The following is a 22,189-nucleotide window of genomic DNA, read 5'->3' as shown; positions in this document are numbered from 1 at the left end:
TCTTTACTTTCCATATTTTTCGAGGAGATTGTACGGACCAAAATAAGAAAAATTGTCTAGTAAACATAGTCTCTGTAACAAGTTCAGTGGAAGATGAACAAGTGCTGACAGCTCTTGAGGTATGCAAATTACAGCCTATGTCTACTGTACGGTTTTGCTTCGAATAATCGTTCCTATCATACCCATAAATATTGACCACTCTTCCTGGGACATGCTGTACGTACGATTTGAAATTGTTCGAACACCCAAAACCAGTGCTGCAGAAAAGAATAACAAATCACTATAGAGTAAACATGTGATGAAAATACTGTGTTGTTATTTTCAGAAAACATCAACGACTCGCGACTGCAGATCAAAATTTAAGGTCCCAACATCACCGAAATCACTGGAGACCCACCATTAACAAGGACGGGGCGAAAAAGAGCTACGAAATGTTCAAGCATTCATTCTGGAATACGTCAGACGGGATGTTTGGAAATGATAGAAAATGTAAATCAAAATGATGAATGAGATTTGAACATTACCTTTCCGAATACGAGTGCAGTCCGTCAAACTGCTTGCAAACTGAACTAGAAAGTGGTGCGATATACACCTCTCAAAGCAGCATTAAACTTGAGATTTCATAGCGTGCAGAAACATTCAACGTGCCGTATAAGTATTGCAGTCCACGGGGAAAGTGGCCGTGACACAGTGAGTGTCTGCTGGACGCACATGTGCGTTTAAGTGCGGTTGGCCGGGTAACGCTGTGTTTTGCGCACAACGGCGCCAAATAGCTCCGGCTGACGTCACCGTGTCGTCCTATGTCACGCCTGCTGACGTCACCCGCACGTGTAACGTAGTTTATATGTGTGCTCTACGTTAACCGCTACGTGACGGACACGGCAACAGCTATCTAAGACGATCACGTTACCACTAACGAATGGAGATCGATAACGTGGGTTTCCAATACGAAACAACTCAGTTACGTCTACTACTGCGGATCGAGCGTAAAAGCTTCCGACGCTGAATTCGCATTCCGGAGGACAGCAATTCAAAACCACGTCCGACCATCGAAGTTTAGGCTTTCAAATCTCTTCAGGAAAATATTGGCATGGTACCTTCGAAAAGGACAAGATCACGTTCCTTTCCAAACAGATCTTGCTCTCCATAACTAAAGACCTCGTGTCAACGATACGATAGCCTAAATTATTTCTTGTTTCCTTCGTTTTACAACTACGGATAACAGTTAAATGTTATTCGCCATTCGTCGCTTACTATCGATAGGAAGACTTTCAGCAATTACGAACTGGCATAGACGGTACTGGATGTAAAAAGCATAAAAAAAAGAGAGAGGTATTAGTGGTGAGTGCTGATGGACCAGTGTCGTCGCAGATCAGAGGCTGGCAACAAGAGAAGGAAGTTTACTGACTTCGCTTCCAAAGTTCGTCTGGGCTGTATACTTCGGGACTACAAACTCCAGAAGAAGAGATCAGCGACTAAGTTCAGAAGTGCGTTCCCGAGTTAAACAAACTTTTTACGGGCATACATCTCGAGCTCCACAACCACTCGCGCTCTACTCTGATAACGTGCTGAACGAAGAGTCCTTATTTATAAATCACTGTGTAAGCAATTAGATACATCAGAAGCAAACGCATAGTGTATTTCTTATAACAGTGACAGCAAAGTACAGAAATAAAAACTGCGATAAAAAGGACTGAAGGGGAGGGATTGAAGGGATTAGGCATGCCAACGGATAATTCCAGATAAATACTTTTTTTTTCTTTTTCATTTTCTACATATTAGGTCGTCAGGAAATGTGTCTTTGGAGCAAACCAATATTTTGGGTTCTAATACGGGCACCAATGGAAAACCTTTGGGAACTATGATTAAACTACATCGTAAATAGCAGCTGGCAAATTTTGAAAACCCACAAATACCTCTGTGCCGGCCAGCCTGTGGATGGTTTTTAAGGCGTTTTTTCATCTGCCTCGGCGAATGCGGGCTGGTTCCCCTTTCTCCGCCTCAGCTACACTATGTCGGCGATTGCTGCGCACACACCACCACCATTACTCGTTACCACGCAAACTTTTGGGGTTACACTCATCTGCATCTGGTGCTGTTAGACGTTCCCACGGGAAGGGGGGGGGGGGGGGGGGATCCTCTGGGGACCGAACAGCACGATAACCCTAGTTTCGGTGTGGGGTGAGTGGACTGCTGTAGCCTGTTGTGCAGTTGTGACCCATTGAGGGCTACGGCCGGACGAAGCCTGTCCGTCGTTCGTTTCCAGGTCCCCCCGGTTCAATGCAATAGAACTGAATGACATCTGACATTAGCTTCTACCGTTTCATGTCCTATTCTCATAACCGCAGACTGGTTTCTGTAGACACTGTACATTATCCTCCGCTCGCTATATTTTATCCCTGCTACCTTCAAAATTTCAAGTACAGTCACGTCAACATCGTCATTTCTCTAAATTTACAAATGCTATAATCCTAATTTAGATTTTTTTCAAGCTAACTTCTAAGGAAAGTCGTAGGATCAGTATTCCCTCGCGTTGTTTTACATTTCTCCAGGATCAAAACTGACCTTCGCCGAGTTCAGGTTCTATCAGTTTTTCGACACTGTAAAAATTTCGTGTCGGTATTTTAGAAGCGTAACTTATTAGACTCATAGTTGGTAATATTCACTCCTGTCCTTGGAATACCGCCAGGCTTCGAGTGGATTGCACTTATTACAAGTCCACAATATGATTACACTACTGGCCATTAAAATTGCTACACCAAGAAGAAATGCAGATGATAAACGGGTATTCATTGGACAAATATATTATACTAAAACTGACATGTGATTACATTTTCACGCAATTTGGGTACATAGATCCTGAGAAATCAGTACACAGAACAACCACCTCTCGCCATAATAACGGCCTTGATACGCCTGGGCATTGAGTCAAACAGAGCTTGGATGGCGTGTACAGGTACAGCTGCCCATGCAGCTTCAACACGATACCACGGTTCATCAAGAGTAGTGACTGGCGTATTGTGACAAGCCAGTTGCTCGGCCACCATTGACCAGATGTTTTCAGTTGGTGAGAGATCTGGAGAATGTGCTGGCCAGGGCAGCAGTCAAACATTTTCTGTGTCCAGAAAGGCCCGTACAGGACCTACAACATGCGGTCATGCATTGTCCTGCTGAAATTTAAGGTTTCGCAGCGATCGATGAAGGGTAGAGCCACGGGTTATAACACATCTGAAATGTAACGTCCACTGTTCAAAGTGCCGTCAATGCAAACAAGAGGTGGCCGAGACATGTAAACAATGGCACCCCATACCGTCACGCCGAGTGATACGCCAGAATGGCGATGACAAATACATGCTTCCAGTGCCCGTTCACCGCGGTGTCGCCACACACGGATGCGACCATCATGATGCTGTAAACAGAACCTGGATTCATCCGAAAAAATGACGTTTTGCCATTCGTGCACCCAGGTTCGTCGTTGAGTACACCATCGCAGGCGCTCCTGTCTGTGATGCAGCGTCAAGGGTAACCGCAGCCACGGTCCCCGAGCTCATAGTCCATGCTGCTGCAAACGTCGTCGAACTGTTCGTGCAGATGGTTGTTGTCTTGCAAAATTCCCCATCTGCTGATTCAGGGATCGAGACGTGGCTGCACGATCCGTTACAGCCATGCGGATAAGATGCCTGTCATCTCGACTGCTAGTGATACGAGGCGGTTGAGATCCAGCACGGCGTTCCGCATTACCCTCCTGAATCCACCGATTCCATATTCTGCTAACAGTCATTGGATCTCGACCAACGCGAGCAGCGATGTCGCGATACGATAAACCGCAATCGCGATAGGCTACAATCCGACTTTTATCAAAGTCGGGAACGTGATGGTAGGCATTTCTCCTCCTTAGACGAGGCATCACAACAACGTTTCACAAGGCAACGCCGGTTAACTACTGTTTGTGTATGAGAAATCGGTTGGAAAGTTTCCTCATGTGAGCACGTTGTAGGTGTCGCCACCGGCGCCAACCTTGTGTGAATGCTCTGAAAAGCTAATCATTTGCATATCACAGCATCTTCTTTCTGTCGGTTAAATTTCGCGTCTATAGCGCGTCAGCTTCGTAGTGTAGCAATTTTAAGCCTCTATGAGGGGGAATATTTGTCTGATGTGATAGAAGAAGAAACAGGAGTCGATTTAAAAGAGATAGGGGATACAGTATTAGAATCGGAATTTAAAAGAGCTTTGGAGGACTTACGGTCAAATAAGGCAGAAGGGATAGATATCATTCCATCAGAATTTCTAAAATCATTGGGGGAAGTGGCAACAAAACGACTATTCACTTTGGTGTGTAGAATATATGAGTCTGGCGATATACCATCTGATTTTCGGAAAAGTATCATCCACACAATTCCGAAGACGGCAAGAGCTGACAAGTGCGAGAATTATCGCAGAATCGCTACCTAGGCAGTAAAACAACCAATGACGGACGGAGCAAGGAGGACTTCAAAAGCAGACTCGCTATGGCAAAAAAGGCATTTCTGGCCAAGAGAAGTCTACTAATATCAAATACCGGCCTTAATTTGAGGAAGAAATTTCTGAGGATGTACGTCTGGAGTACAGCATTGTATGGTAGTGAAACATGGACTGTGGGAAAACCGGAACAGAAGAGAATCGAAGCATTTGAGATGTGGTGCTATACACGAATGTTGAAAATTAGGTGGACTGATAAGGTAAGGAATGAGGAGGTTCTACGCAGAATCGGAGAGGAAAGGAATATGTGGAAAACACTGATAAGGAGAAGGGACAGGATGATAGGACATCTGCTAAGACATGAGGGAATGACTTCCCTGGTACTAGAGGGAGCTGTAGAGGGCAAAAACTGTAGAGGAAGACAGAGATTGGAGTACGTCAAGCAAATAATTGAGGACGTAGGTTGCAAGTGCTACTCTGAGATGAAGAGGTTAGCACAGGAAAGGAATTCGTGGCGGGCCGCATCAAACCAGTCAGTAGACTGATGACAACAAAAAAGTGTACTTTTCAATAAAATTTCTTCTCAGTTTTAAAAGAATGAGAGCGTTGAAATTATGATGCTGATTTGCAGCTTACTTAGGGGATTCGCCTCGGAAGGGAAGAAATCAAAAAGCTGAGCGTTTCCGTCGATAAAGCTGAAAGACAGGAAGCCACAAATTAATTTCAGATATGCGCAGACGTCGCTACTGTTTGGGAAGGGGGAAACGCCGCGTACCTTGACGGAAGCTCGTCCCTGCAAAAAGTGCACCCCCTAGCGCAGAGACAGGGCGGGCCATAGTTTAATTAAAACCTGTTCATGCGTCACTAACAAGCGGCAGGCGGCAGGCGCCCGCCGAGACGTAATATCCAGCGCGGGCGCGCTCGTTTCTTTTCCTTGAGGTCCCGCGCTCCTTTCTGCCCGCCGCCGTATTATATGAAAGAACAGTCTTAATTTAATCTCAGGAGGCCGGCCGGCTGGCCGCGGAAGAGATGGAGGACCGCTGAGGTCAGCGGGGACCGCCGATGTGTTCTCCTCCCTATTGAAGACCAGCTGTATCCACTAACAGACGGAACCGCGAAACAAATTTTATTTTTTAGAATCATATTGCAAAGCTTCATTTTGTGGCTTGCTGACTTTTGGTCCTATTGCTACGTCTTCCAGACAAGAAAATTTCGAGAAACTAGAGAGAAAGGACGACCAGAAAAAACAGAGTACCCCGTAAGAAGGAGGGTTGAGACTGCGGAATAGACAAGAGACTGAATAGATACCAAACATAGTACATCACATGAGGAAATGTCGACTGAAATTTTACAAGAATATCAACAGAATGCCGAACACCCGACAAACTAGACAGATCTTGGAGTACACAGGAAGCATTACACTGAACTCACGAAAGTCATGGGTTACTTCCTGATATTGTGCCGGCCGTGGTGGCCGAGCGGTTCTAGGCGCTATAGTCTGAAACCGCGCGACCGCTACGGTCGCAGGTTCGAATCCTGCCTCGGGCATGGATGAGTGTGATGTCCTTAGGTTGGTTAGGTTTAAGTAGTTTTAAGTTCTAGGGGACTGATGATCACAGCAGTTTAAGTCCCATAGTGCTCAGAGCCATTTGAACCGTTTGATTAATATGGAAAGGTTTCCGACGTGGTAATGTCCGCATGACGGGAATTAGTCTTTGAACGCGGAATGATAGTTGGAGCTGCATTTCGGAAATTCTTAGGGCATTCAATATTGCGAGATCCACAGTGTCAAGAGTGTGCCGAGAATACTAAATTTCAGAGCAGCGACATCCAAGGCTGTTCCTTGCAACTGCCCAAACGCGAGCGGCTTCCGACACGGAGTGCGCGCTGATACGAATCTAGAAGAAAACTGGGGCCTTACTCTAGCTCGCACGCTCTTATTTATATAGCCGCATTTGCCATACTGGCCAACCGCTGGGGCTAGCAGAACACCAAGTTACTAAATAATTAATTGCTTCATCCGGTGAAGGCCAATGAAGCTCTCAATTTAATTCTGCAATCAGCACACAGGGAAGTATTTGTAATAAAATTCTAATGTGGCTAGGTTAAATACTTTTGGCGAGAGAATTATTTTAGTTGTACTGCTCGCAATAGATAAGCTCTGATCTTGCCCTTTGGAGAGACGCTACAGCTATAGTTTTATAGCTACCTTTTTGAAACTTCTCACATCTTTGTTATTACAGCTTATCTCCATTCTACCTAAATCTAAACATCCTAGCTTTATCTAATCACTTACTTAATCTACCTTGCTTCCATACTCTTAGGATACAAAAACAGAAAATCATGTAACTTCCTGGCAGATTAAAACTGTGTGCCCGACCGAGACTCGAACTCGAGACCTTTGCCTTTCGCGGGCAAGTGCTCTACCATCTGAGCTACCGAAGCACGACTCACGTCCGGTCCTCACAGCTCCTGCCAGTATCTCGTCTCCTACCTTCCCAACTTTACAGAAGCTCTCCTGCGAACCTTGCAGAACTAGCACTCCTGAAAGAAAGGATATTGCGGAGACATGGCTTAGTCACAGCCTGGGGATGTTTCCAGAATGAGATTTTCACTCTGCAGCGGAGTGTGCGCTGATATGAAACTTCCTGGCAGATTAAAACTGTGTGCCGGAGCGAGACTCGAACTCGGGACCTTTGCCTTTCGCGGGCAGACGAGGTAATGGCAGAAGTGAAGCTGTGAGGACCGGGCGTGAGTCGTGCTTCGGTAGCTCAGATGGTAGAGCACTTGCCCGCGAAAGGCAAAGGTTCCGAGTTCGAGTCTCGGTCGGGCACACAGTTTTAATCTGCCAGGAAGTTTCATATCAGCGCACACTCCACTGCAGAGTGAAAATCTCATTCTGGATTCCAGAAAATGATGAATTACAACCAAAATATTACTTTGTGAGATCCAGCATGCTGTTTCCATTAAATTACAATGAAAAAGGAATCCGAAAATAAATTTTGAAGTTTCTAGCTCCTTCCTGTTGCGCCGATGATTTTTACGTAAAACGTCCAAATTTAGAAGACTGCTGAAGTTTTAAACTTTATCATTTTAGCATCATTCCTGACATGCTATCAACTTTTCAGATTATTTACTTTATTTTTTAGTTATTGCGCAACATTCGTGACGTCATAGCTAGTTACAGAGGACTAGGCTGGCACACAATGGAAAGCATATGAATTTTATACGGTGTGAGTGGGCTGCTTCCCTACGAACTGACAACGGCCGGGAGGGCGGTGTGCTGACCACAAGGCACTCCGCATCCACATCCGGTGACGCCTAACAGTGAGGATGACACGGCGGCCGGTCGGTACCGTTGGGCCTCCAAAGCCTGTTCGGGTGGTGTTATTGTTGTTGTTTATTGCATAAGGTGGTTGTTCAGGAGCGCGGAAATTTAGAAGGGCAAAAATGAAAAATATGGTTTACATCTGTTTGACAGCAAGAATGTCAGCAATGTCACGAAACCCTGCCGTGAAGCCTCGAGGCAGGCGCGGCGACGGCGAAGACAGAGAACCCAGGAGGCGGGCAACGAGGCAACTGCGGCCCGTGAAGGAGCAGGCGTGCAAACGGCGCGTGGCGGACAGCTCGGCAGCAGGTCCGGTGGCGCGGCGCGGAGCGGGTTTTACTGTCGCGTTTACGGCGGCGAGCCGAGGAGCCAGGGATTGAAATATCGCGGCCGCTGAATATGTAACAGGCGGCGCGGCGGGGCGACTTCTCGCAGCTCCCACGACACCTCACCAATATGGCGGCGGGGCGCGTCCTGCAAGGGGCGCTCATCCCCCACGGCCCAACACCAAGGGAGCCAGCACATAACGACTAGTTATGTTCAGTCCGCCGTCCTTGTGCTGCGCAACGCGTCATTCGTCAGGTGTTGGGGGATCTTATTCTGACGACGCCTAGCTTCCCACAGCAAAGATGAGACCAAAAGTAAGCTTAAAGTCGTGGCCTATTCTGAGTGACTCAGCTGAGCTGTTAACATCAGATATTTCCTGAACAGTTCGAGATATCGTAATTCTGTTTTCAGCCAAAGGAATTGCTAGAATCTAATTACTAATCTCTTTTCATAACTAGGAGAGACATTCAGTAATGAAACAGACAAATTGATGTACACTACTGGCCATTAAAACAGCTACACCACGAAGATGACGTGCTACAGACGCGAAATTTAACCGACTGCAAGAAGATGCTGTAATATGCAACTGATTAGCTTTCCAGAGCATTCACACTAGGTTGGTGCCGGTGGCGACACCTACAACGTGCTTACATCAGGAAAGTTTCCAACCGATTTCTCCTACGCAAACAGCAGTTGAGCGGCGTTGCCTGGTGAAACGTTGTTGTGATGCCTCGTGTAAGGAGGAGAAATCCGTACCATCACGTTTCCGACTTTCATGAAGGTGGGATTGTAGCCTATCGCGATTGCGGTTTATCGTATCGCGACATTGCTGCTCGCGTCGGACGAGATCCAATGACTGTTACCAGAATATGGAATAGGTGGGTGCAGGAGGGTAATACGGATCGCCGTGCTGGATCCCAACGGCCTCGTATCACTAACAGTAGAGATGACAGGCATCTTATCCGCATGGCTGTAACGGATCGTGCAGCCAAGTCTGGATCCCTGAGTCAACAGATGGGGACGTTTGCAAGACAACAACCATCTGCACGAACAGTTCGACGACATTTGCACCAGCATGGACTATCAGCTCGGAGACCATGGCTGCGGTTACACTTGACGGTGCAACACAGACAGGAGCGCCTGCGATGGTGTACTCAGCGACGAACCTGGGTGCATGAATGGCAAAACGTCATTTTTTCAGACGAATCAAGGTTCTATTTACATGATGGACGCACCCGTGTTTGGCGACATCGCGGTGAACGCACACTGGAAGCGTGTATCCTTCATCGCCATACTGCCGTATCACCCGGCGTGATGGTATGTGGTGCCATTGGTTACACGTCTCTGTCACCTCTTGTTCGCATTGACGGCAATTTGCACAGTGAACGTTACATTTCAGATGTGTTACGACCCGTGGGTCTACCCTTCATTCGATCCCTGCGAAACCCTACATTTCAGCAGATAATGCACGACCGCATATTGCAGGTCCTGTACGGGCCTTTCTGGATACAGAAAATGTTCGACGGCATGGGTGTGTATGTGTTTGTCCTTAGGATAATATAGGTTAAGTAGTGTGTAAACTTAGGGACTGATGACCTTAGCAGCATAAGATTTCACACAGATTTTTGAACTTCTTCCAGTCTTACTTTTTCCTTGTACTAGACGTACGTTGACAAAACGCAGTGCCTCCCCGCAGACTGTAAACAGACCTCCGAGCATATAGTGTAGGTTCCCAGATAAGAGACTGACTGGAACACTTTTTAAGTAACGCAGTCCACTACGTTCAGCGGGACAGCGAGTGTTTAGCGGAGACAGGAGACAAGGGTATCGTCAGGACTGCCCCTAGGGACATGTGACAAGACCAACCTTGCTCTCTGTATGTACACTGACGAAAAAAAATCACAGCACCAAGAAGGGGTTGTGCGCCAAAAACTTACGTTGGCAGGCGTTTTTGTACACCTGAAAGATGATGTCGCGAAAGTCGTGTAATTGTGATGCTAGTAGCGCCACTATGTGGACGCAAATCACGTTTACTTTAAATACACGTTGTAGCGGTCGTGAGCGTTTGTTAGGTTTGAGACTGTCCGCCCGGTTGACCATGCGGTCTAACGCACGGCTTTCCGGGCGGGAAGGAGCGCCTGGTCCCCAGCACGAATCCGCCCGGCGGATTTGTGTCGAACCGGCCAGTCTGTGGATGGTTTTTAGGCGGTTTTCCATCTGCCTCGGCGAATGCGGGTTGGTTCCCCTTACCCCGCCTCAGTTACACTATGTAGGCGATTGCTGCGCAAACAAGTTCTCCACGTGCGCGTACACCACCATTACTCTACCACCATTACTCTACCCGTCAACACCGCCATTGGACTGTTGGTAACTAGAAACATGTTGCCTGATCGGGCGAGTCTCATTTCAAATTGTTTGGAGCGGACGTGTACGGGTATGGAGACAACCTCATGAATCCATGGACCCAGCATGTCAGCAGGGGCTCTTCAGGCTGGTGGAGGCTCTGTAATGGTGTGGGGCGTGTGCAGGTGGAGTGATACGGCATCCCTGATACGTCTAGATACGCCTCTGACAGATGCCACGTATATGAGCATCGTGTCTGATCACCAGCATCCATTCATGTCCATTGTGCATTCCAACGGACTTGGACAATTCCAACAGGACAGTGCGACACGCCATACGTCCAGAATTGCTACAGAGTGGCTCCAGGGACACTCTTTTAACACTTTCGCTGGCCACCAAACTCCCCAGACGCGAACATTATTGAGCATATTTGGGATACCTTCAGAAGAGATCTCCACCCCCTCGTAATCTTACGCATTTATGGACAGCTCTGCAGGATTCATGGTGTCAGTACACGGTATGCCGTGTATTCTCAACACTGCCCGCCACCAGAAATGGAGGGTGAACCTTTGACAGTGGCAGCCAGTCGTCCTGGTGAAACGTCAGAAAACTTAAAAGAGCCGTCAACGGAGGTCCCGAGACAAAAGCCAAGAGGTAATAGGTAGGTCAACAAGCGTCTACGAAGCCTCAACAATTTTGTACATGTTGCTAACCTCTGCACACCAAATATATGATCAGGATCTCGTTCAGTCTAATTGATTTGTCAAGCTGGGCAGCTGGCACAAGGGCCACGTCCTTGCATAATCTGAGGGAAGTAGGGAACTTTAAAAAAAAGAAGGTGCTACTCACATACGGTTGATGAGTAATATTGTACCTGCCAGCGAATGTCTTAGTCGTACCTGGCCAGCATCCGCTCCCGCTGCCGTGTGAACGATACTACCTGTACCCCGAGCGCGCGCTAACAGCTTCGGGGCGACTTTGACCCAGTTACCGCTGCCGGGATATCAAGGGACTGCGGCGCGCTTTTACTGCCATCTCGTTCGGCAGCTGGGGGATGCGCCGAGAAGGAAAGAAGTAATACAAAATAGAAAAGGCGGCGCTGGCGCAAGAGCCACCAACTTTGTCTCCGACGTCGGCTTGTCCCCTGCTCCGCAGGTTGCGGGGCTGCGGGCTTTTGTTGGGGGGGGAGCAGTCTTCACACGGGACGTGAAATCAGAGTGGGGCATGCTCTGTGAGACGCCATAACATGGGGGATTTCACCTTTCGGAGCACTCTCGAGTGCACGTAACTTCAACCTATGCGATGCGAGGTCACTTCCCTCAAAGTCCATTCAATTTGTGATGTGCACCCTGGCCGTTGTTAACTGGTGGCCATCCTTAGAAGTTGCCTCCCAGTTGGTGTGTCTTTTCAACCACATGTTGTCAAGCGTGATTAGTATCAGTTGTAAATTTAACTTTCGTCCAGTATTCCGCTTTTGTGACTAGACTTAAAGCTGAAGCTCCACTCTAACGGATCCCGTGTCCGGCCATCCTGATTTAGGTTTTCCGTGATTTCCCTAAATCGCTCCAGGCAAATGCCGAGATGGTTCCTTTCAAAGGGCACGGCCGACTTCCTTCCCCGTCCTTTCCTAATCCGATGAGACCGATGACCTCGCTGTCTGGTCTCCTTCCCCAAAACAACCAACCAACCACTATAACGGGGCTGCTCCTTATAGCAACACAAACTTGCGCATATGATAGTAATCGGTTTCATGCACAAAGCAGATGAATCCTCAGACTTGCATACTGTAATTACTTCGAACTAACTAATCCGATTTTCAAGAATGGAATGCCGCTAAAGTCGTCTTTTTAATGTCAAAACGTATATTCGTTCTTCGGTCGAACTTTATTGTTTGACGAAATACCGCCATATTTGAATCGTTAATAAGTACGAGATCATTAATGCGTAAGCTGTGGTTGAGCTCCCAACGGATAAATCTGTACGTGCCTGTTGCGCGGTATTTATTTTGCCTGTGACGTCATCGTACCAACGTAGGCACATGCATGTAATTGTTACTAATTACCTTTGTGTAATATTACAAATTGCTGTACGTGGAAACGAATTTACACTCCTGGAAATTGAAATAAGAACACCGTGAATTCATTGTCCCAGGAAGGGGAAACTTTATTGACACATTCCTGGGGTCAGATACATCACATGATCACACTGACAGAACCACAGGCACATAGACACAGGCAACAGAGCATGCACAATGTCGGCACTAGTACAGTGTATATCCACCTTTCGCAGCAATGCAGGCTGCTATTCTCTCATGGAGACGATCGTAGAGATGCTGGATGTAGTCCTGTGGAACGGCTTGCCATGCCATTTCCACCTGGCGCCTCAGTCGGACCAGCGTTCGTGCTGGACGTGCAGACCGCGTGAGACGACGCTTCATCCAGTTCCAAACATGCCCAATGGGGGACAGATCCGGAGATCTTGCTGGCCAGGGTAGTTGACTTACACCTTCTAGAGCACGTTGGGTGGCACGGGATACATGCGGACGTGCACTGTCCTGTTGGAACAGCAAGTTCCCTTGCCGGTCTAGGAATGGTAGAACGATGGGTTCGATGACGGTTTGGATGTACCGTGCACTATTCAGTGTCCCCTCGACGATCACCAGTGGTGTACGGCCAGTGTAGGAGATCGCTCCCCACACCATGATGCCGGGTGTTGGCCCTGTGTGCCTCGGTCGTATGCAGTCCTGATTGTGGCGCTCACCTGCACGGCGCCAAACACGCATACGACCATCATTGGCACCAAGGCAGAAGCGACTTTCATCGCTGAAGACGACACGTCTCCATTCGTCCCTCCATTCACGCCTGTCGCGACACCACTGGAGGCGGGCTGCACGATGTTGGGGCGTGAGCGGAAGACGGCCTAACGGTGTGCGGGACCGTAGCCCAGCTTCATGGAGACGGTTGCGAATGGTCCTCGCCGATACCCCAGGAGCAACAGTGTCCCTAATTTGCTGGGAAGTGGCGGTGCGGTCCCCTACGGCACTGCGTAGGATCCTACGGTCTTGGCGTGCATCCGTGCGTCGCTGCGGTCCGGTCCCAGGTCGACGGGCACGTGCACCTTCCGCCGACCACTGGCGACAACATCGATGTACTGTGGAGACCTCACGCCCCACGTGTTGAGCAATTCGGCGGTACGTCCACCCGGCCTCCCGCATGCCCACTATACGCCGTCGCTCAAAGTCCGTCAACTGCACATACGGTTCACGTCCACGCTGTCGCGGCATGCTACCAGTGTTAAAGACTGCGATGGAGCTCCGTATGCCACGGCAAACTGGCTGACACTGACGGCGGCGGTGCACAAATGCTGCGCAGCTAGCGCCATTCGACGGCCAACACCGCGGTTCCTGGTGTGTCCGCTGTGCCGTGCGTGTGATCATTGCTTGTACAGCCCTCTCGCAGTGTCCGGAGCAAGTATGGTGGGTCTGTCACACCGGTGTCAATGTGTTCTTTTTTCCATTTCCAGGAGTGTAGTTAGGATATCGATTCGGGTGTCATGATGAAAAAAGAATTGCAAATTTGAAGCTCAACAAATACCTCGCACAACCACAAATTACATCTAGTCTAACGATAAACATCATTTCTGTCCGAGACTGTGACACTGTGTTGCATACAAAAGAAATAAAAACACTCGAAAAAGGTCTTAAAAACAATGTCATTACACATAGAGACGAAGAATACATAGAAAGCCGTATAGTTTGGTCAGAAAGCATTATCATACAGGAAAACAAAAACAAAACAATGGAGGTAAACGTTGGTCTGACGGGAGAGCTAGTAAGCAATGAAATCAAAAACACAATATCGCCGGCCGGTGTGGGCGTGCGGTTCTAGGCGCTTCAGTCTGGAACCGCGTGATCGCTACGGTCGCAGGTTCGAATCCTGCTTCGGGCATGGACGTGTGTGATGTCCTTAGGTTAGTTAGGTTTAAGTAGTTCTAAGTTCTAGGGGACTGATGACCATAGAAGTTAAGTCCCACAGTGCTCAGAGCCATTTGAACATAATATCACAGATGAAGGAAACCGAAAGAAACCAAAGTAATACAGACTCCATAACACCGACAAAACTTAAAAAAAGAAACCACAGGAACACAACACTATCATCACAAGAGCGGGTAAAAGCGACACTGTGGTTTTCATGGATAAAGAGCAATAGCAATACATCAAAAAGACGCAGGAGTTAATCAGCAAAAATAAAATTAGAAAATTAAAATCAGATCCAACTAACAGATTCCAAACGAAGATAAGAAACACTCTGAAGAGCTAGAACATACATTAGAAGACAATGAAAAAAGGAAGGACTCGAACCTCCGCCGGGACCAGCCCCACAGTCCATGACTGCAGCGCCTGGAAGAAGTATTAGTAGGATATCTACTAGAGTTAATTTTTTTTTTTCACTTGCCGCCCTGATTTTACGACCCACCACATAATTGCTTGAGGTGTGTCTTTTTTGACCACTTGGCCGCTACGATCGGAGTACAGGTGCTGATGTAGTTGACACTCCCACCAGTTCCCGCATCCGGTCGCACCGTTGCCCGCGTCCCGCCACGTGGAGGCGGCTCTTTCTTTTTTTTTTTCTTGGCAGCTTTCCCAAAACCGTTTTAACAAAATTTTACAAAATTAAAATTTAGATTGGAAGAAGAAAATACACGGAATAGTTTAGACCAAAGAGGAGAAAAGAAGATAGGAAAGGAAGAGATGATAGTCCCACCACCTTAGGGTACCGAGGATGAGCGCCTTGGGATTTATTTCAAGCTACTGATCCTCAGTCTCCTGACCTTAGCCTAGGAAGTTCTATTCTATCTTTAACAATTAATATCTCTATTTATTTCTAGGAGGTTATGTTATATACAGGTTTAAAGTGCCGTGGTAGCCGGTGGCAATTGCGACGGTGCGCCGATACTGTTTAGACCTAGTTTCATGCATTAATCTAGCCAGTATTGTCCATTGCGGAACTACTTATGTGAGTCTAATGCATGTCAGTTATTTTATATTAAGTCTTAGTTTACATCATCCACACTATGGTCTCTGTCTATGTGCTGCATATGGGTTTTTCGTCTGTGGGGTCTTTCGCTCCTGTACTCTTTATGGCATTCATCAGAAATTTTGTCTGTTAATGCGTTCAATTCGTCCCAAAGTTCTGGTGTTCTAATCGCGTCGTATACAGGGTGTCCCAGCTATCTTGTCCACCCAAAATATCTCTGGAACAATAACAGCTATTGGAAAACGACTTTCACCGGTATCAATGTAGGGCTGGGGCCCATGAATGTACATATTTGGAAACATTCTAAAACGAAAGCATATGTGTTTTTTAACACAAACTTATGTTTTTTTAAATGGACCTCCTATATTTTTTCTTCAGCAATCCATAGCATGACAAAGCACATACACAATGGCGTTGATTGCATCGCAATATTCCCATTACACCCCGAGATATTGAGACGCGAATTTGACGCTTGAAACACCCGACATGCGCTGTTAGCGCACGTCCTGAGGCTCAGGCGTGAACCCCATGCTGCCCGTAATCGCAGCAGACCGTATTATTCGTTTCGGACCTCTTGATAAGTATGGAGGTGTGATTACATATGTCAATCACATCGCGATTACGGGCAGCATGGGGTTCACGCCTGAGCCTCAGGACGTGCGCTAGCAGCGCATGTCGGGTATTTCAAGCGTCAACTTCGCGTCTCAATATCTCGGGATGTAATGGGAATATTGCGATGCAATCAACGCCATTGTGTATGTGCTTTGTCATGCTATGGATTGCTGAAGAAAAAATATAGGAGGTCCATTTAAAAAAACATAAGTTTGTGTTAAAAAACACATATGCTTTCGTTTTAGAATGTTTCCAAATATGTACATTCATGGGCCCCATCCCTACATTGATACCGGTGAAAGTCGTTTTCCAATAGCTGTTATTGTTCCAGAGATATTTTGGGTGGACAAGATAGCTGGGACACCCTGTATATGTTGCTCTGTCTGTAGGTGTTGTATCCCAGGTGTGTCCCTGTGCTGTCTGTATTTCCCGCAGAATAGGATCGTATGTTCAGGGGTTCCCATACCTCCGCATGTGCATGTTGACGTGTCTCTTAGACTCACGCGATTCAAGTGCGCGGGGTAAGGTCCGTGGCCAGTCAAGAAATGCACCATGCCGCGGCTAGGATCGGCATGTTTCATTCTTAACCTTTCCGATATGTTCGGAAAAAATATATACACTCTCCGTCCCGTATCACTTGTACCCCATTCCTCTTGCCATGTGTCGATTTTCCATTTTCTGAGGTCCCGCTTATTGTTCAGCGGGGAACCAGTCATAATGTTGACCTGGTCTAGTCTACCCATCTTTAACCGTTACAAAGCGGCCCGATATCTGATTGTAATATCTATCGGGAAGATTCCTAGCATGACACACAGTGCTTCGACTGATGTAGTGCCGAAAGCTCCCGATAGTCGCAGAAGGACGCTTCTCTGCCCTCGCCTAACCGCTGTTCTGTTTGTGGCGAGGTTGAGTCTGTGCGCCCATGTACTGGCCGCAAAGCTTAGCACTGATTCGAAGAGTGCGCAGTGGTAAGTTCGTGTGACTGACAGAGGAAGTCTGTACTGTCCTGAATTTATCCTAGCCAGTTTATGCAGTATTTTTTCTGCCTTGTCTGTTGTTATCCTGATGTGCTCATGGAAGTTCAATTTCTCATCTATGTATACGCCAAAGTAGCGGGTTACTGTCATTCTCTTTATGTTGTTGTTCTCTATCTTTATTGATGGATTGCGTCTGAGTTGTCCTTTCAGCAGTGTGTAAGTTGTTTTGTTACCCGCTACCTTGAGCTTGTTTGTGTTGCACCATTGTGTTATTGTTTGCAGTGTGCCACTCGCCTTCTCCTCTAGCTGGGCTCTGGTATTTGCTGAGATGACCACCTGTAGGTCATCTGCATACGCGACAGCTCCCTCTGTCCTCATATCCTCATCCAGCAGTTGCAGGAGGGGTTCAAAAATTATGTCCCAGAAGATGGGCCCACAGATCGATCCCTGCGGACATCCTTTGGTAATTTTCCTTATTACCTACCGGTTGCCCACACGCCATTCCACTATTCTGCCCCTGCAGTAGTCTAACAGACTGTTGTATAGGGCTGCGGGTATTTCCATCTGGCGTAACCTCAGAAACAGTGCTGGCCGCCACAGGTTGTCAAAAGCTCAGTATGTTTTATCTGTGTTTTGTGTAATTTCTAGAGCTCTGTTTACTGCATCATCAATGCTTTTACCTTTCCGAAATCCAAATTGGTGAGGATTCATTCCAAGTAGGGTTCTGTGGGCCTGCAATCGGTCACACAGTAGCTTCTCTTGAATTTTTGACATAGTGTTAATGAGGCATATAGATCTGTAGGATTTCGGATCTGATTGGTCTCTGTCTGCTGATTTTCGTATGATGACTGCATTTGAGGTCTTCCAGACTGTCGGTACACGGCCTAGCCTTAAGGCGTCATTTAGTAATTCTGTTAGATATGGGGTGATCTGTGGTGCTAGCCTCTTGAGCACTTCTGCGTGGATCTTGTCAGGTCCAGGTGCTTTCTTATTTTTTTGCTCTCTTATCGCTACCGCAACTTCCTCGCGCGCAAAGGGACAGGTGACGGCATCAGTGTCATACTGTTCATGTAGTTCTTGCCTGAGTTTGGTCTGTTCCTATGTGTCTGTGTCCGTGGCGTCCTCCGGGAGGAGTTTGTTCAGCAGATATTGCGCTGTGTTTCTCCAACCCGATGTCATTGTGCCGTCATCCTGCCGTAGCGTGCTTAATGCCAATGGGGTCTTGATTTTTTCTGTCAGAATCTTGTATTGTTCCCCCCACATATTTTGTTGTGTGTGTGTGGCCAAGTAGCTCTCCCAATGTTGTTTTCTGGTCTGAAGTAATGTCTTTTTGAAGAGTTCTTTGGCTTCCCTATATGCAGCTAGTCTTAGTATCCATGTCCTCTGGTATAGTTTACGTTTCCTTGCCATGTCACGATTGAGTCTGAGTGATCTGTGAGCCAGTCGGATACGGAGAGATGAAAGAAACTTTCGAAAGCCGAGGTAGGTCTATATACGCTTCTCGAGTCTCGGTGGCGGCCATGAAATTGTTGCGAAGAAACGTGACAGTACGGTGGGACCGCAATGCGCTGAGTCAGCGGTTCGCCTCACCGCTGTCAGAATAAGCGCGCCTTCCTGCATCGACAAAGGCGCGAGGGAAAGGAAGAGAAACAGTAGGACGAAGCGGGGTTCATAAATTTCGCACTAGTTCGGAGGTATAGGTTCACCCCCCCCCCCCCCCCGGCCATCCGTCGAGGTGCCAGCCTTATTCCACCCACTCTCTTCCCATTACGCGGTTATTTGTTGCACTTCGCACAGACACACCACTGTCGACAGCGAGATCGTCTACCCCTACCCCTCCCCCTCCCATCCCTCCCCCCCTCACCCGTTTCCCGTTTGCCTTCATCACTCCACCTCTCTTGGGGGCCAATCTCTCTGCGCACCGCACCCCCACTCACATCTTCGCTACCCGGCCTCTCTCCCGCGTTGCCAGTTTTTTTCGAGCTCGACTGCTCCTCCTGCAGATATCTCTTCCGATCACGTTTTATTTTAATTCTATATATATCTTTCCGTGCGAGTGGCTCGGCATCAAATTCCCTTTGTAGCGGAAGAGCGCATCACCGCGGTAATAAAATAAAGCCGCGAGGTTGTGTACTGCGGGCGACTGTGTGTGTGTGTGTGTGTGTGTGTGTGTGTGTCGTGATCTGTGGGAGAGGTGGATGGCAACTTCGGGCGATGGGAGGTGCGGGTGGGAGAGGGGGAAATGACGGAGAGTGCAGCTTCAGGGAATGGAAGCATTTCTACGCAGTGCGAGATGACGTCACACGCGGCGGCACGGTCGGGTCATGAATCGCATCACGACGCGGGGAATCCCCGAAGCGTATTTATGTGCGGCGGCGAGAAGAGGGCCGCGGCAGGGGAAGCCCCGCGAACAGATCACCGTAGGCCGCCGGCCGATTGGCCGCAGATCCGCCGCTGACAGCCGGTGCTCTCACCGCGGTGCGGGGAATTGGCTGGCGCCGCGCGTTGCTTTCGTTCCTCCTCTTCCGCGGCGCCGGGCTATGAAAATGGTGCGCCGAGTTTATAAGCCGTAAAGGCGGCTCGTTGTTCCCCGGCCGCCGCCAGTCCACGTGCGTGCGTGCCACGCCACAACACAATCCGCCCACTTGCGCTCCGCCGTTCGTGACCGCGCCCAGCCCCACTCGTGCCGGCTTCTTTCTCCGCTACACGAAACGGAGACAAAGCTGCGCGCGTACCCTTGATATAAACAGTAAGCGTGAGGGAATGTTGCTTCTCGTTAAACTCTTCTCGACTGTTTAGTATACGGAGCAGAATTGTGTGCGTGAAATTTCGAGACTGCTTTATCACGGTAATGCAATGAAGACACTTGGGTGCTACCCAGTGTCGGCCATGCGTGTCTGCGGTGACCAGGCCCTGCACAGCTCCGACTAGTGACGAGGTACTCTGCCACTATACACAGTGTCCCGGGAGGAACGGTCAATTCTCAGGGATATGACAGAAACGATCACTCAAACGGATTTCTTTTCGCACACATGTGGATGACCTCGCACTTTTCCTTACTCAGAGATAACTTCGCACCATACATATTCTTTGTTTCTTTCTTTCACTGGTGCCATGTCCCGCACTGACGCAGGGTCGGCGTTGTTAGGAACGGATTTGGCAAGGTTAGTGGAAAGGGGTGGCCGGATGCCCTTCCTGCCGCCACTCCGTACCCACCAGGACGGAATTAGTATACCCCAGCTGTCTGCGTCTAGTGTAATTCATGGAATAGTGCTAACTTGTTCCGATGTCGGCGAGTCGTGTAACTGAGGCGGAACCTGGGGCCAGCCCGGTATTCACCTATCGGGATGTGGAAAACTGCCCTCGTCGTTAATCTGCCGGGCGGATTCGATCCGGGGCCGGCGCGCCTACCCGAGTCCAGGAAGCAGCGCGTTAGAGGTCTCGGCTATCCTGGCGGGTAATTTCGCACCATACATATATAGTGTCGAAATCATTTTGCAATTGGTTTTGATCTTCTGACGACTTTACTACACCGTAAATGACAGCATCATCTGCAAACGATCTAAGAGGGCTGCTTACATTTTCTCGTTAATCGTTTATATACATGGATTAGGAACAGCAGATGGTCTGTAACACTTCCTTGGGGAATGTCATATAGGCCTATAGCTTCTGCTTTACTCTATGATTTTCCGTCGATTGCTATGTGCTTTCTCAAACGAAATCGCAAATCCAGTCGCGCAACTGGAGCGATACTCCATCTGGAATTTCTGTAGCCAGTGGGAAGCGAAAAGTCATGTACAACTTGTACAGAAACGAGATGGCAGTTAAAAGAGTCGAAGAGCATGAAGGGAAGCAGTGGCTGTGACGGGAGTTCACGTACTTCACAGCTGCCATGGTGCCTTCGATTACTGCCGCAGGAACCGTGGAAGACCACAGGATAATACTGCCCCCCAGCGGCCTGCGCCCTTGGCGAAGTGCATTATTCAGAACAGCCGTTCGGCTGGATGACTGAATATTCGGACGCGTCCGTCGAACTTGTGTTACATGAGACGACATTCATCTGTCCAGACGACACCTTTCCATCGATCCATCGTCAAATCTCAGTGATCCCGTGCCCACAGACTATGTTGCTGGATCAGCATGGGAACACGCAGCAGTCGTCTGCTACGGAGCCTCTTGTGCGTTCTGGGATGAGACAAGGACGTCCAATACGTGGTCGTTGTCTCACAGTCCTTCAATCACTTTCCATAGTCGTTCACGATATCTACATCTACATACATATTCCGCAATCCACCATACGGTGCGTGGCGGAGGGTACCTCGTACCACAACTAGCATCTTCTCTCCCTGTTCCACTCTCAAACAAAATGAGGGAAAAATGACTGCCTATATGCCTCTGTTCGAGCCCTAATCTCTCTTATCTTTGTGGTCTTTCCGCGAAATATAAGTTGGCGGCAGTAAAATTGTACTGCAGTCAGCCTCAAATGCTGGTTCTCTGAATTTCCTCAGTAGTGATTCACGAAAAGAACGCCTCCTTTCCTCTAGAGACTCCCACCCGAGTTCCTGAAGCATTTCCGTAACACTCGCGTGATGATCAAACCTACCAATAACAAATCTAGCAGCCCGCCTCTGAATTGCTTCTATGTCCTCCCTCAATACGACAGGGATCCCTAACGCTCGAGCAGTACTCGACTTTCCGCCTTCCTCACAACTGCCATTACATCCTTGTCCCACTTCATATCGCTCTGCAATGTTACGCCCAAATATTTAATCGACGTGGCTGTGTCAAGCGCTACACTACTAATGGAGTATTCAAATATTACGGGATTCTTTTTCCTATTCATCTGCATTAATTTACATTAATCTATATTTAGAGTTAGCTGCCATTCTTTACACCAATCACAAATCCTGTCCAAGTCATCTTGTATCCTCCTACAGTCACTCAACGACGACACCTTCCCGTAGACCAGCAAACAGCCGCACATTGCTATCCACCCTATCCAAACAGTGGACCTACCGCACTTCCCTGGGGCACTCCAGATGATACCCTCACCTCCGATAAACACTCACCATCGAGGACAACGTAATGGGTTCTATTACTTAAGAAGT

General features: G+C 48.1%; 1 protein-coding gene across 3 annotated transcripts in view; it reads right to left on the bottom strand.

Annotated features, from left to right (window-relative positions):
* The window catches only part of LOC124790089 (tyrosine-protein phosphatase Lar), a 537,690-nt gene that overhangs the window by 361,117 nt on the left and 154,384 nt on the right, over positions 1-22,189 (bottom strand). The window lies entirely within an intron of this gene.

This window comes from Schistocerca piceifrons, chromosome 3 (genome assembly GCF_021461385.2).
Source record: "Schistocerca piceifrons isolate TAMUIC-IGC-003096 chromosome 3, iqSchPice1.1, whole genome shotgun sequence".
Taxonomy (NCBI): domain Eukaryota; kingdom Metazoa; phylum Arthropoda; class Insecta; order Orthoptera; family Acrididae; genus Schistocerca; species Schistocerca piceifrons.
The sequence above is the reverse complement of the archived record's forward strand: the minus strand, read 5'-3'. Positions and strand labels throughout refer to the sequence as shown.